The sequence below is a fragment of the Elephas maximus genome, chromosome 6, assembly GCF_024166365.1.
Source record: "Elephas maximus indicus isolate mEleMax1 chromosome 6, mEleMax1 primary haplotype, whole genome shotgun sequence".
NCBI lineage: Eukaryota > Metazoa > Chordata > Mammalia > Proboscidea > Elephantidae > Elephas > Elephas maximus.
In genome coordinates, this window is record NC_064824.1 from 121,173,348 (window position 1) to 121,189,561 (window position 16,214).

The window sequence follows — 16,214 nt, forward strand, 5'->3', positions numbered from 1 at the left end:
TCTCCTCCCGTCGTGACACCGAGTGCGGGGAGCCGGGCTCGGGAGCATTTATTAGTTCTTTCACCCAAAGCTTGGTCAGGAGCCCTGAGCTGCGATTGGCCGAGGGCGAGACCGTCCTGAGTGGCGGAGACAAGCGCTGATTGGGCGAAGGCGGCCACTTTCTCTTCCCAGCCTCGGCGGGGCCGAGGCCTCAGCCGGCCCCGGGAGTGACCTGAGCCGCGCCCCTTCCCTGAGAAAGAAGGGTGGACTGTGGAAAACCGAAGAGACGACCCGGGGGAGAGGGCAACGCTGAGGATGGAGAGGGTTTCTCTGTCCCTGTCACGTTCTGTGTGTCGCTCTCGCGTCTTTCTCCTTGACTTTATATTTACCTTTTTGTGTCTGTGTGTTTCTGTCTCCGATTCTCTCTACCTGTCTCTGTATGTGTCTGTTTTCTCTTTCTCCCTAGCTCTCTCTTCTCCTGGTTTACTGCCACTGGAGGGGGCACAATTCCAGTAAGAAGCCATTAGGGCCCCAAACCCGTTGAACCTTCTCTGGTTAATGCCCCGTGGCCTAGGCTTGTGCCTCGGGTCCTTCCTGTGGGGCTTTTCTCAAGAGAACTCCAGGGCGTAAAGATAAAGTTCTTTTGTCTTCTGGGTCTGGGGGTGTGGTGGCACTGTGAAGCCTAGGGAACAGGTCTAGGCCCCAGGACGCTTGTTGGGGGAGGGTCTGTCTCTCCTTCTTGATTTAAAAAACCACTCTCCGAAGCCGGGGCTCTAAATCTCGACGTATAGATCCCCGATATGTCGGCAGAGATACGTCTATACGTTAAAGTTTTGTCCGGCTGCAGCGTTTGTTCTCAGGAATTTATTATGGCATTCAGACTAAACTGCTGGAAAAATAAAAGGAGCAAAGACTTGGCTAGGAGCTGAAGTGTCCCCAGCAGGATATGACGCCAGGAGTGTTGTAAAGACTGTCTGTCCTCAGAGAAGGTACCATTGTGCATGGCCTTTTATTTATAACTTGGTAAGTGCCAGCGAACTCGCCTCCTTTACACCCCCGAGTGCCAGCCCCGCGCTCCGCACTGCGCTTTCTTCGCCCGAGTCTATTCAGGGACTGTCACTCCAGGACTGCGAGGTATTCAGGGCCTTAATCAATCAAAAGGATGAGAATCGGGCAGGTTTTTCCCTTTGAAATAAAGGAAACAATGACTTCTGGGCTTCAAGTTCCCCCTTTGCCTTTTACGATTTTCTAATTTTTTCCCTGCGCTGAGTTCTCCACCTCTCTCTCTCCCTCCCTGTCTCTTTCTCTGTCCTCCCTTCCCCCACCCCCTTTGACAGTTTTTACGTGAACTCGGGCTCCCACCCCCACTTCCCCACCCCCTAATTAAGGCAAACTCAGAAAGCAAGATTGGAGGAGAGAGAGAAAAAAAAGTATAGCTGCTCAATGGCCCTTTAAAAATACATTCGCAAGTGGAGCACGCAAGCAGCTCCCGACTAGGCCCAGCGTTAGAAGGCTCGTTGTAGGCTCAGAAGAGCCGAGCCAGGCCTCTGGAGAGCAGAAAATGTCTGTCTATCCCCCGACCCACCTCCGGGGGAGCCCCGTGTGCTTTATAGTACAAAGGAGAGGCACGCTGCTAGGAATGAAGCCCCGCTACACCAGGTTTTACGTACAGTGATTCAACTTGTATGTAAAAGTTTTTGTGCACTTGGGGGCCGCCAGACTCTGCGTCCTCATTTCCTAAGCCATTTCTCAGGGATAGAATCAAGAGCTCTGGACGTTTCCCAAGTTTTCTGTCTTCATAATTCTGAGAGGACCAGACAGAGCACGTTCTAGGGTCAGCGGAAAATGTTGGGAAAGGTAATCGTTGAGAGAGAGAAGTCGAACGCAGGATCAAATCGTATTACAAAAGACCTGCGGGTCCAGGGCTGGTGGGTCTCCTGTGTTTTTATGCCGAGGGTTCGTCTCAAGGCCCTCGGCGCCACGACCCCGCGGTCTCCTGCCGCGTTTTCTCTGTCCCAGGAACTGGCAGGTCTGTGAAGGGGCGAGTTTGCTGCTCACTCGTACTCGGTCTCCCGGAGTGCACGTCCCTAATGTAAACGCGGGGAGAGGGGGCTACCCTTGAATTGAGGTACTGCTGGTGGAACTGGGTCTCGAGAGCCCATGGGTGCTGATCCAGTATGCACAACCATAAACTAGTCGTCACTTGCTCTAAAAATGTGCAAATGGAGACCGAGAGAGAAAGAGAGAGGGAGGATGTGTCTGCAGCTCTGGTGTCCGGAGGCGACCCCTTGTCTCTCCTCCCAGCCTCCCCTCCGGCCAAGCGCTGGAGGTTCTCTGTAGCCAGAAGATTAGCTCAGCCATTCGACACCCGGTCAGGCTCTGGGGTCCCGGAGGGGGGTGGATGGGCAACCCCGGCTGGAGGAAGCTGGGCCGGAAAGGCTGCGGGCCACTTCCAAAGACCTCGGAAGTCCGAATTCCCTGGGCCTTTGTCCCCGAAGTCTGAGCGAGAGGTCCAGGACCACGAAGTCAGCAGAGGCTGCAAGCTGGGGTGCCCGCCTGCCGCCAGGTCAAACCCCGGAGCCTGGGATTGGGCAGGGCCGAGTGCAACAGGTCGCCGCATCCTTCCCTAGCCCTGGACTGGTTGTGAAGAACGTGTCCCTGCTCAGTTTTTCAGCCCCCTTTTCGCCATCTCTGAAGCTCGGGTCGCCCCTTCTTTCTGAAGTCTCTCTAGAACCCAAAGCCCCCCCCCAACCGACCCCCCCACTCCCCGCAGCAAGAAGGGCATCTCCACCCAGGCCCCTTCCCCTTTCTGGAGCCTGTGGGCTATGGTACTGGCGCTAATTGGCAAAGGAGTAACCCCCTTTTGGGGCTTGGGTGCCCAGGGCCCCTGCCCTGTGGACCCAAACAGTGGTAGCATAATTACCCCAGCCTGACGAAACACCCAAAAAGCCGCAGAGAGTCTCTACGGCATTTTTTGAACGAGTGTAGCTTCCAACCGGCGCTATCTGTGCACGTGCAAAACGAAACTGAAGCCTTGAGGACAATATTCGGATAATTTAGGCAACAAAAAGGGGGCGGAGAGGGAACAAGTTGCCGCTGGCTCCCCAACCCCCCAGTTTCAGATCCATCTCAGGTGAAATACCTGCAGGTTGACTATGCAAGCCTGGGAAGTTCGGCGGGGTTCACTTGCAGGCTCTCCCTCTCCCGCCCGCTTGGATGCGCTGGCCCACGGCTGGGTGGCAACTGTCTGGTCGTGGAACACCCTTCAGCACGTAGCCTCCGCACTTCGGAACTTCGGGCACCAGAGTTTCATGGCTTACGGATTTCGTATGAGATGTGAGATGACCTCACTTCTAGGAGGACACAGGCCTTAAGAGGAAATTGTGATCTATGCAAAATAATATGCCTGACTTTGTGGTGGGGTGGGGGGGCTCATCTGAAGGGCCAGGCTCAGGCTACTGGCGTGGCCTGGCAGAAAAGTGCCAGGCCGCCGCCGCCCGGCCCCAGGTGTTTTTCTGGGGTTGCAGTCCGAGGTCTGAGCAAACATCTCCGAGGCCTCTCAGTCCCACTCTCCCGCGTAGAAAGTCAAAACGCCGAGTTCTTGACCACACGCCTTTTAGCAAGATGGCATGATACCAGATTGGTGAACGCTCGCTTAAGCAATCGCAGAGCGGGCTGCAGCTACCATCATGAGGCCCCCCGCAGTTATTTATCAAAAGCCTTGGCGCCGCCCTTCTCCCCCAGCGGAAAGTCAGTTGGGATGAGTTCGGGTGTAGGGACTGAAGGAGGGTCGGGGCGCCGCATTGCAATGCACCGAGGGCCATCTGCAGTGGCCTGTCCCCGTCGTGCCCACGCAGCTGGGGGAGGTGGCCAGTGAACTTGTGCGCGGGCTGTCGATCAAGAACATATGGTTTGTGGGAAGAAAAGGAAGAATCGAGAAAGAAAACGAAGGGAGAGGAAGAAGAGAGATGTAAAATTGTTTTTGAAAGGGAATGAAGGAGTGAGAGAATGAATCTCCTATAGCGGTCCGTTTGGTTCTGAAAAAAACTAGTTTTACGGAAACAAGAAAGATGCCAAAGCCCCATTCTCCAGAGAAAAAAAGCTCAAAAAGCGTTTTGTAAAAAATTAAATCCTTCTAATCATCAAAAAATGTTCGAACCAACTCCGTAAGAGTCCACGGGGGTTTGAGTTTAAAAAAGAAAGTCGTTAACTATTCTGCTGGCGTGTATGGTGCGTGTGTGTGCGCGCGCGCGTGTGTGTGAAAGAACCATGTGTGTATGATGGACGGTAAGGGTTGGGGAGCCTGAGCCGGGGCACAGGTATTGGGGAGAGCCTGGGCCTTAACAAGGGAGGGGAAGGCAGACCTGGGCAGAGATGGGGGAGAGGAGAGAAGCTGGGGGAGATTGATAGGGAACGTGGTGGGAGCGGGGGTGGGGGTGATGGAGAGTGGGCGTCTGTTAGCTTTGCCTAGCTGCCTGGAGGGGGGCGTGGGGGGAGGCAAATGACCACTTCTGGAACTCCTGCCCCAGGGCGTTTCGGGGGCTCATCGGTACAGAAAAAGCCTTGACTGTGGGTCGGATCCTCCAGTGGGCGGGAAGTGGGGCGGGGAGGGTTATTTCCAGGCCTTTCTCTTGGATGTAGCCAGGCCTCTCTCCGACTCCAAGCCGCCAGGGTGCCTGAGCCGCCGTCGCCTAAATCCCTTCAAGCTCTGCAGGGACCTTCTCCCGGTGGTTGATGTCAGCTGGAAGGGTGGGGGGCGGGGTGACGCTAGGAGCAAGAAGAAAGAAGCCTGGGAGGCGACTGTTCACACCCGGGGTCTCCCGGCTAATCCGGCGCAGGTGGGGGCGGGGACGGAAGCAGCAAGGGAGCCTGAGACCTGAGGGCTCCAGTGAGCCCAGGGCCGATGGCCCCTGAGTTTTAGAAGCGCTCTTAGAAGGGCTGCGCAGCCAACCACGCCGATGCAGCGCAACAGGTGCGGGCAGGAGCGGACCTCCAGGGCCTAGCCCGGAGCAATCTGGCCGGAGCCCTGGGCGCACTGGCCGGGACCGGAAGGAGACATTAGGAAGCTCTAGCAGGGCTTGGGACATTGCGGTCGGCTGCGCTCACCTTGTCTCCCAGCTACTACGCCCCCGCCCGGGCAGCAGCTGGGAGCGCACAGCACACGGACGAGGCTTCCGAACTCGCCGCCCTGGAACGCATCTTCTCCTGACCCCCTAGCCCTTTCAAAGGATAGACAGGGAGAGGAAGAGAGAGAGACAGAGCGAGAGAAAACTTCTCATGGTGGCCACCAAACCAGGAAGCAACAGTCCTTTGAATCTATAGACCTGAAATGCACCAAGTTCCTTCCCTCAGACCTTAAACTTTCTCTCCATCTCCCTCCCCGCAGGAAAACACCTCTTTTTAAATAAAGTTCCTCTTTAAACCATTCGTAGGTTCTGGTGAGGGGAGCAAGAGAATACTTTGGATTCAGAACTTGGAGATGGGAGAATCCTAAAGAGAAACCCAGAAAAGATGAAAACTGATCATCTCCGACGCCAAAATCGATCAAAAGGATTAGGCCGATCCAGGAGGCTTAGCTGGAGGGCACCCGAGAGAGGTGGAGCCCCAGAGCTAAACAGCAGCTCTGAGTGCCCCTCAGAGAGCTGGCCCCAGTCCCCTCCGTGACCCCGCACGGTCCCGCATCTTCCCCCCGAAAAACCTCCCTAGGGGACCCAGCCCTCAGGCCCCCAACGCCCAGCTCCAGCCGAGAGTTAAGACGAGTAGCCCCAAAAGGAATGAGCTGCAGAGCCTCTTTTTTCTTCTTTTCTGAACGAAATCTAATACTATCTGGCTGCAAAAATAGATATCACCAGCCCTGAGTCTGAAAGATTAACATTTGCAAATGTAGGAAACGTAATCTGCATGGCTAATTGATTTCCAGCGTCTCAGTTTAAAGGATAAAGATCAATATCTACATGATGGATATTGTATTAATAGGGGCATAAATAAAGGCCGAAGAGTCGTTACCGAAACCTTTGAAGCCGCATCTCCGCTCTTGGGCCCTCCGCTGGGCCACTGCGTCCACCCCCGCTCCCGGACACACCCATGCCAGCCCCTTCTGGGCGGGAAGTACTTGCTTCCCTCACTGGGGGTGGGGAGGATTCTCCGTCTAACTGTATTTTTTAATGGGGCTACAACCAAGGGAGAGGCAGCACCCTATTTTTCTCTGCGCCGCCATGCGTCAGAATCGAAAGTGTAGCAGGTGGACAGTAAGGTGGGAGAGGGGACAGTATCGTTGCAAAACGCACCACACTCGGATACTTAGAAACACAGACATACACAGACATACAGTCACGCACGTGGTCACACAGCCGCATAGAAATCCGCACACAGATATATACCATCACACGGAGACACACGCATTCATCCATGGACACGCACGCAGGGGGCAGGCCTTAGGGCACCGATGAGAGACGAGCCCAGGGACTGGAAATCGGGACTCCCCAAGGTCCCCACTGGGTGGGGTAAAGGGGGCTGTAAGGAAGCACAGCTCCCAGCGCCGGAGCGTGTGAGGAAGGTAGGGGCGCCCTCCACTTCCCGCAGGGTTCGTTGAGTGCAGGCAGGCCGCTGTGCACCGACGCAAGCGAAGGAGGAGAGGGGTTGTCGAGCCTCAGGGAGTTGCACCCGGGAGACAGAAGAAGAGAGGGCAGCTGATTGGGGGTACCTGGAGCTGGAAACCCTGGCGGCCTAGTGGTTAAGAGTTGCGGCTGCTAACCAAAAGGTCGGCAGTTCGAATCCATCAGGCGCTCCTTGGAATCCCGATGGGGCAGTTCTACTCCGCCTTATAGGGTCGTAATGAGTAGGGTCGTAATGAGTCGGAATCGACTCCGCTGCAACGGGCTTGGTTAGTTTGGTTGGTTTGGAGTGGAAACGAGGATACTGCAGTCCCGGGATTGACAATTAAGTCTGGATCCCAGCGGCTACCTCTGCCACGCCGCCAAGGGAATTTTCTGAATGCAAGTAAGTCACCCTCAGGGTCACTCCTCCGTTAATTAAGAGGAACATTTCAACAAAATGAGCGTCATCTGTATTAATTACGCAGCCCCGAGCACGCTGTGCAGAGGGCCCCTCATCCCTCCTCAGAGCGGTTGGCGAGGAGCGGAGCTGCCCGGGATCCCGCCACCACTTTGCAGTGAGCTGTGCAGGCAAGGGCAGAGGAGACCCGGATCCCTAGCCGCCGGGCAGCCTGTCCCTGAGCCTGGACCTGCGGCGCGCCAGCTCAGCAGTTCCCAGAACCCCCAACAGGCCCGGGAAATGGCCCCCGCTCACTTGTTCCCCCACTGGGGCACACACTCGTATACACACAAAAACCCACCAAGACTCGAACAACATAATTCTCGACCTGGATCCTCCACCCGCCCTGCCGACCCCCCGCCGGGCCCACTCAGCTCCCTGCTGTCTTCTCCTCTCCCTGCAGGAGCCGAACAAAAATTGATTCCGCGTGCCCCAAGTCCCGGCTGAGCAACCAGCCAGGGGGGTTTGGTTTACGCCTGGGGCGAGAGTGCAGAAACCCCAGTCCAGTCTCCCCAGGAAGCCAGGGAGAGCTGCTGTGGTGGGGTGGCGGGGGAAGGAGTCCTTAAATGAGCCAGGGATGCAGGAGGGCGAGGGCGCTGGGCAGGTGGAGGGGGGCCCTCCTGTTCTTGTCAGAGAGACCCGGGAAAGCTTGTAGACTCCGGGTCGCGAGTGGGAAAGTTCGTAGGGGGTTGGGTCGCCAAATTTAGGTCCAGGGCTACTCCTCCGCACTCTTGTCGGCAGAGGGCAGAGACCCTGGGCGCTCAGGGCAGAGTGCGATGGGGCGGCGTGTCCCTTGTTAACATCCACCCCCCCCCCAACCTGGCAGGGGGACGACCGCAGATCTGTGCGCCCGCTTGGCCTGTCCCCGCACTCCTCCACCAACCTTGCAGGCCCTGCCCTCTTAGCTCCCTGAGCCTGGACCATTGGGGCTGTGATTCCTCCACTCAAGACCCTTCAAGGAGTTCTGCCAGATAAAAAGAGCAACTCAGGGCCCCTAAAGAGCAAACACATCCGAGGTTGTCCCGGCTGGCGGATGTGTGGAGCTCTTCGTTGGTCCGAGCCCTAGTCTGCGGGCTCGGCCCTAGCGGCCACTGGATCCGCTCCTAGTTGCTTCTCTTCACTTTGCATCTCGGTTATAAAAGCTGGCTAAGCCTGGCGTCGGAGGTCAGGCCCTCAGACAATCTGTCAACTAAGGGAATGATTCGTGAGCAGTTGCATCCTAGGGTCCCCTTGGATGTCGACCTCCTTGGGGGGCGGAAAGTCACGCTGTACCCTCAACCTGTCTCTAGAGCGCAGTGCCCAGGAGGGCGCTGGCACCCAAGCTGTGGACACGCAGTGGCCTGCAGAGAAGGCCACGCTGGTGGAGCCAAGAGATGGGGACGGTGGCAGCCCACCAGCACCTCCCCTCTGGCTTTAGGAATGCCTGAGATGCCACCCTCTTGCTAGCTGCCTCCTTCATGCCAGGTGGAGGAGAGCCCACAGATTGACCTAGCAGGACACACTGGCCTGGAGCTCGCTCTCATTCAGTCATCCACTGAGTGCTCAGGCTCCTTTGCCAACAGGTCACCTCCTCAGGGCAGTCCTCCAGGAGATCCCTGAAGAAGTCAAATTTCCTTGCCCAGAATTATTTTATAGTATTTTATAGTATTCCCTCTCCCCACCCCCACCCCCAGCTCTGCAGTGCTGTGTCCCCAGAGTCAGCACAGTGCCTGGCACACATGGCTTTTCATTCATTCCACACAAAATTACTGAGCTTCTGCTACTAAGTGCTAGGACTACAGCAGTGAACAAGACAGACCAAAGTCCTCTCCTGGTAGAGCTGATGTTCCAAAAGATAACCAGGAAGAATATAAATGTAACCTGTCAGATTAGTTGAAAGACCACAGAGCGGCTTCAGAGAAGCTTGAAGGACTGAGAGGGTGGAGGAGAGGGGTGGGGTGGGAGGAATGGACATGGCTTTTCAACGTTGGTCCAGGCAGGCTCTGTGGAAGTGGCTTCCTGAAAAGAGGGAGGGAAGGAGCACTGGCTGAAAGAACAGAGTGGAGGGACAGTTCACATCAACAACACTTCAGTGAGTGCCTTCTGTGCACTGGGCAGCCTGAGGGCCTAGCAACCTCCAGTAGGACCTGGGCACCCAAACCTGCAAGTTTTGCTGAGGTGTGAGGATGGTGGGTTTTTGTTGTTTGTTTTCCCAGGGAGGAGAGATTCCTGGTGCCAACACTGCATTTGTGCTCTTCCCAAAATGAATCAGCCCTGGAGTCCTGTTGGAGCCCCAGCTCCCTGAGGACATTTTCTACTGTCCTCTTTTGAAGACATCCCTCATGGGTGGAGTGGAAGGTGGACAGAACCTTTGCAGGAACAGGCTGCACCTTCTATCTCCTGGACTAGGGCCGCTGTCGCTGTCACCATTGCTTCTGGCCATTTGGGACTCATTTTCCTCCCTTCCCATGGTTGGACCCCTAACATCTAGGATCCCCTTGGGCATCTGCACCTAGGCCTCCCTTGGCTGCAGCTCACATTCTCATTTGAAAGAAAACCACACCCGAGCTTCTTGGTGTCCACACCTCCCAGCCACCTGGTCCTGTCACTCCCCATTCCCCAAAAAGAAGGAAACTTCCTCCTGGCAGGGAAAGTGTTGGGTGAGCTAGAAGTGCCCTACTCCAGACTATATCCCTTATGGCTGACCCTGACCAGCTGCCACCAGCTGAAGACAGGGGAGGAGAAAGATCCTTCTTCGAGAGGACCTCAAGGCCCCAAAGAACCTGGCATCTTCCCCACAGCTGGTGGTTTTGTGAAATAAATGGAAAAGAAGCCAGCAGGGCTATTCACTAGAGAATATCAGGCTTCACAAGTTTCATATGAATAGGAAGACTTAAAAACATCTTTCGCTATGGAGTTTTAGGACCAAGGAACCCAACTGATGAAGTAGAGGCACCATGTGTGGCCCTGCTTGAAAAGAGGCCACGGTTTTCTCAGAGCAGTATCCAAAATAGGTGCTCCAGCAAAGGCAACATCCCTTAGTTGTTGCAAAAATTCTTGATAAAGCAAAACTGCGTGATACAACTGAGCTACTTGGCAAAGGAGAAACATAGAAAGGTGAAGAGCTGTAGCAGAGGCAGAAAGAACCTTGCAGAACAGGGTTCAGCACGGCCAAATGGGAATTGCCACATCCTCTCCAGACCTAAGTTGTCTGTCTCTGAAGCAGGCTGACCCGGGTCCCCATAAAGCCCAGGCAGCCATGAGACTCACCCATTTCTGGTCCTTCAGAGCAAGGCCACCTTTCCCATGGGGGTGTCCTTACACCCTACTCTACTGGTTAGCGAGAAAACTTTGATTTCAGAAGAGCAAATGGAGTGGTGTCACTGGGGGAGGATGACCCAGCAGAGCAGGATTCAGACCCTGAGGCATCCAGAACCAGAGAGGCAGGTCACCCTGGGAGGAGATCAAAAAAGCTTTCTGAGCTCAAAAAGTGGCTTCGGAATGGATGGTTTGAGAGACAGAAGAGAGGAAAGGAGGGAAGAAAGGCGGAGGGAAGGAAGGGAGGAAATGAAGATAAAAACTCCTGAAGAGAGACTTGCTCCAGAAATGAGACAGTGAGAGAATGGCCACAGGCCAGAAGAAGCACTATTGCTAAGCTCTTTCTGATAAATGAAGCCTTAATTGATACCCTTCACAGAATCCAGGTGGGCTAATACCAGGCAATGATGAACGGGCTGTTCTGATTTGCACAAGGTATTTTCACTGGGAGAAGTGGTCTGAGTCCCCACCTTACTCTTTCAGAATATCCCAGCACAGGGGAGACACTTGTGTGTTGGGGGCGTCAGGATATAGGGGGATGAAGTGAGAAAAAGGGCATTAGGAAGGAAAATACAACATCATGATCCTAATACTGTCAGACACAACACACACATCTTTTCTTAGTATTGACTTAAGAAAAATTCTATTTAGTTTGCTCTCAAATTTCTCCATTTATTTTAAAAATAAAGCAAAACAGAGCTTAGATGTTGCCCGTTCAAGTAAAGCAGAAGGGGGGGGGGGAACAGGAGAAAGAGGGGATGTGAATAAAATGAATATGTCTAGCAAACACCTTTAAAGTACTGGTAATGGAAGTGGGTGGGGGGTTCAGGGAAAAAGATGTCACCATCTTCTCACCACCAGAGGCTGCTAAGTAAGGCACACCTGTCCTAGCCTCCATCTGAGAGACCAGGCCACGCTCTCCACTAGACTTCTCTGAGGACATGCCCAGTGTCTGGGGTTGGTGACATGAGAGCTCAGAGGGTCTGGTGCCTGTTGGGCCAGCTGCTTGGTTTCCTTGCCCTGAAAAAGCTCTCTCTGGTTAAAAAGAGACCTTGGAAATTGGTAATATGGCAACAACAGCACTTAACAATAGTGATACATAGTAATTTTTTCCAGTTGATTCCAACTCATGGTGATCCCATGTGTGTCAGAGTAGAACTGTGCTGCATAGGGCTTTCAATGGCTGATTTTTTTTTTTTTTGAAGTTGATTGCCAGCACTTTCTTTGGAATAATAGTAGCATATATTAATTGAACAGTTAGTGTGTGCTGGCATTGTACTCAACACTTTACTAAGATTTACTCCTCAAAACAACTAGATTATACCTAGTTTAAGGAGAGGGGAAAGAGCACAGAGAGGTTAATTAACTTGCCCTAGTCACACAGCTATGGTGCTGGAGAGCTAGCTAGGATTTGAACCTAGTACAATGTTATATTGCCAGTCCTGTTCTTTTGGAAAAGTCCTGTTTTTACCACTTCTGATCAGATTCAGGGAAACCCTGGTGCAGTACTGGTTAAGTGCTATGACTGCTAACCAAAAAGTCTGCATTTCAAACCCACCAGGTGCTCCTTGGAAACCCTATGGGACACTTCTACTGTCCTATATGGTGGCTGAGTTGGAATCGACTTGACCGCAATGGTTTTGGTTTGATCAGACCCAGAGGAAGTGAGATCTGTAAGCTGCCTTAGTATTTCACCTCTTGCTATTTGCCTTGTTCTAGCTGTAAGTAAATATCAACACAAAAGTTTCTTTTAATGCCTCTGGGAGGCACTGACCTAGTTTATCTCAATTGGAAGGAATTTGGAAATCTGCTCCACCTCTATCCCCTTTGAAAACACATCTAATGCTATAATCCCACTTATAAAAAAGTTTGCTTATTTTAAACAATGTTTTATTGCTCTGGTGGCGAAGTGGTTAAGAGATCCGCTGCTAACCGAAAAGGTTGACAGTTGGAATCCACCAGCAGCTACTTGGAAACTCTATGCGGCAGTTCTACTCTGTCCTATAGGGTCGCTATGAGTCGCAATCAGCTCAACGGCAGTGGTGTTTTAGTTCACTCAGGGAGAATTTATTAGCCTATATTTTCATGCCTAAAAGAACCTGGGACCCTTTAGCCTCACCCACCGTCTGGTTTGGGCCGGCGCATGGCAGGCGGGTAATGAACGTTTGTAGAATGAACCCCGGTCTTCCTGCCTTGGTGCTAAACTGGCGATCTCTGTATTTGGAACACGTCATCTTCCGGGCTTGGTGAGATCCTCCCAGGCCCCTAGCAGTGCGAGAGCCCCGCTTCTCCCCGACCGCCACGTGCCAGGCTGGAAGACACGGTGGCCGGCCTGGATAAGGACTGTGGGCTGCGGAGACCTGGAGGAGCCGCTCTCCGGCCGCTGGGGTTGGGAATGGAAGCGCAGTCTCTTCCTGGGAACTCCAAGGGGTTTACAAATGGAAACCCACAAACTCCTAAAGTGTTTCTAAGCCGCCGCTCTCTCGTGCCCACGTCTCACCGACACGCTCCCAGGCAAAGGCAAGGTTTGTCAGAACATCTTTTGCGTTTGGGGGACCCGAGGGGGAAAGTGGGGAACTCTCGGCGAGGCCCGAGGGCTGGAATTCGCGGAGAATCACCATGGGGGCCAAAAAGCACAGGAGAGTTGAAGGGCTGAACGAGCCGGACTCCGCGCCCCACGGAGGCTGTAAGGCTCAGCGCACTGCCCGGTGCGCACGGTCTCCGTCCTCCTGAGCCGGTTCGTTTGGATCGTATTGTAAAGACCACATGCCAACGCGGAGCTTGCCGGCGGCGCTGGGAGGGCCCGTGGGCATCCAGGGGTGGTTAGTACATCTTCGGATCACAAAGGACTTACCCTTCAGATCCGGAAATCCCAGCATGTCACTAGACCCAGAGAGTTAAGGCCAGAAGGCCAGGTTCGACCCAAAACAAAGCAAAACAAACAAAACAACCAAAACGGATAAATCCAGTGACTGGATTGACAAGGTACCGTGACAGCTGTTTCCCTCCACCCGACAACTGGGCTCAAGACAGCTTCCTCGTGCCTTCCATTTCTTCCACCGCCCGCACTTGCCTTTCTGGATCCAAAGGGCCGGTTCGGCCTTCAGGTGGGAGGTGACTGGGCTGGGGGTGGGGCGAGGGACTAGCAAAAGAGCCTCCGGCCCAGCCCCAACGCGGGCCAGCGCCTGTCACTCGGGTGGCCTCGGAGTTCTCTCTGGCCTAGGAATTGCGAAGGGCGCTGGAGGCCGTGCCAGCCCCAGGGTGAGACATTCCAGCCCCAAGAGCTCGGGGGCCGCCCCCTGGGGTCCCTGTCGTGGCAACTACCCGGGGCCCCCATCGCGGAGTAAGCAGGGACAGCCGGCAGTCCCCGGCGCGACCCTGCCTGTCTCCGAGAGTCTTCAGCTCAGCCGGGCGCCACCACGGCGTCAGCGTCCAAAAGCAGAGAAACCGGAGTCCTCCCCACCTCCCCGCGGGGCGCAGCTCTGCCTCCGCGGATATCTCTTCCCACCTGGCCCCGGAGCGTGGAATTCATTTGCCGCTGAGTGACGAAGCCTCGGGAGGGCCTTTGAGAAGAATTAACACCTCTCCCGGGGAGCGTCTTAAAACACAACCCTGAGCTAGATCAGCTCGCATGTCCGCACCTGGCGGCGACGAGGGGACAGCCGCGATCCCCCTTCCTCCGAAAGCCCAGCTGTCACCCGCGTTGTTTTGTTAATTTAACCTCCAGGCTTGTCTGATTATCCACGTAATCCACCCTCAAATCCCCGCCTTGTCACTGAATTTTGATAACTCACGGCACTTGAAAGCACTTACCTATGAGGGGGCGGCGCAGAGAAGCCCTGTAGCTGGGGGAAGTCGAGGCCGTCACCCCGCCCACTTTCGGGAAGATGACTGCACTTCACTCGCTTCTGCAGAGCTCCTGGAGCCGCACTCCCCAAATATTGACTTAACTGTCCAAGGAACACAAAGTCAACCGGGGAGAGGGAGAGCGAGAGACGGGAGGGAGAGAGACAGTGAGTGAAACGATTAAATAACTCTCCTTTGACTATCCAAATTATGATCGCTTGAGCAACCCAGGAATTGGTCTGCGATGGCCCAGTTTCTAACAAACCTGCCGGCATTTAGTTCATTAAAGTGAGATTAGGGAGACGGTCGCATTTCAGAAAAAAGCGTTGTGAAATATAAGGGCTCTCAAAGATAAATCCGTAATAGAATCACCTGGTGCCCCTTTTAAAATACCGAAGCGCCCCATCCCCCCACCGATTAAATATAAGTCTGGGGGGGGGCGGAACTGGGTGTCTCAGTCTGGTTATTAAAGGCCCTCACGTGACTCTAACTTGCCACCTACTAAGGCTCACGTCAGTATAGCCCTTTGCCCTGCGTGAATTCAGTAAGAAATGGGGCTCTACGGACATATTACTTGCCTTGCAGAGCTTGGTCCCAAGTACATTTTCCAAGAAATAATTAATTTACACCGGGAGTTACACAAAACTGCACGTCAGGTGAGCTTAATCTCTACCTCTCAAGTTTTAGTACAAAATATTTTAAAATGCACACACAGTAGAGAGATAAACTGTATAAATGTATCTTTTTAGTATATGATAGACGATATTCATTATTGTTGAGGTAAGAGGTAGCTTTGAGGATCCTATATTGCCGTGGTTCTTGAAATCATAGTTGTTGAAATAAAAGTGTCCTACTCTCAGCGTTTAAACACTTTTCCTTCAGTTTATTTGGTGGTGTGTTTCATAATACTAGGAGCTAAGCGAACTTTGTATAATTTCTCCTTTCTTCCCACTTCAAAGTACTTTTGTAGATACTTTTTTTTTTTTTGCCTTTCAAAAACACTTCATAGGGGAAAGCAACTAATTTTACCACTTCAACATCCCTCACTCTAACCCCATGGAGATGTGGCATTTCTAAACCAAAGATAATTCAGACTTATATGCAAAGACAACTTGTTTCTAAGGAAAGTGGGCTCGGTCTTCCTGAGTTCTACAAATAACTGTTGGAAATTGGAAACTCGACACTCTTCCTTTCCTAAATGTATTTTAGAATCAGGAATGGTTGAGAATTTACCACAGAAACAAACTTGCTTCTCTTTGACATAATTTATATCCGGCAGAAGAGAGCAGAAGCCTTGGAATCAAAATCAATCCTTGATCACGAAGGAAACAATGCAGATGGTAGATATTATCAGGCTTATTTTATAAGGGCAATCACAAGAGACCTAGCAAAGCACAGATTAAATCTCTCACACACTTTATTCATTCACATACCTTCGAACCAAATCTGGCTGCAATCATTGCTAACACTCATTTTGGAAATACTGCTATAGTAGATATTAGTAGCTCCTCAGACGAACTCACAGTCAAACATACACAATACAAACACAGGATTTCAAAGGGAGAAATGTAAATGGATATTCAGCTGGGATGTCGTTCATTGGCCAGGATGTGGATCGAATCATCTTTGTATAGTAGCAGAAATTGAAGATACTATTAACCAATGTAGATAGAGGTACTAGTCAAAGCACAGAGCAACAGGGATTTATTTGGTTATTGAAATCATCGAATTAGCAAGTCTGTAAAGAATAATTAACTTAAAATGGCAAAAATTGAAAAGTTAATTAAAACAGGGAGAAGCAAATAATGAGACACTGAATAGACGTTGTCCTCAGTGTTGTCGGAAATTTCATTGCAATATATACTTGCTCTAACTAGGCAGGCGTCGCTAGCTTTGGAGGGGATGGTGCAGACACGCTCATTAAAGCAAGAAACTGAAAGGAATCATATCTTGAAATCTCACAGTGCAGAACTGATTAGAAATGGAGACCAGCTGTCCCTTGGTCTCTGAAGTAACTCATCACTTAAGTTGGACTTTCA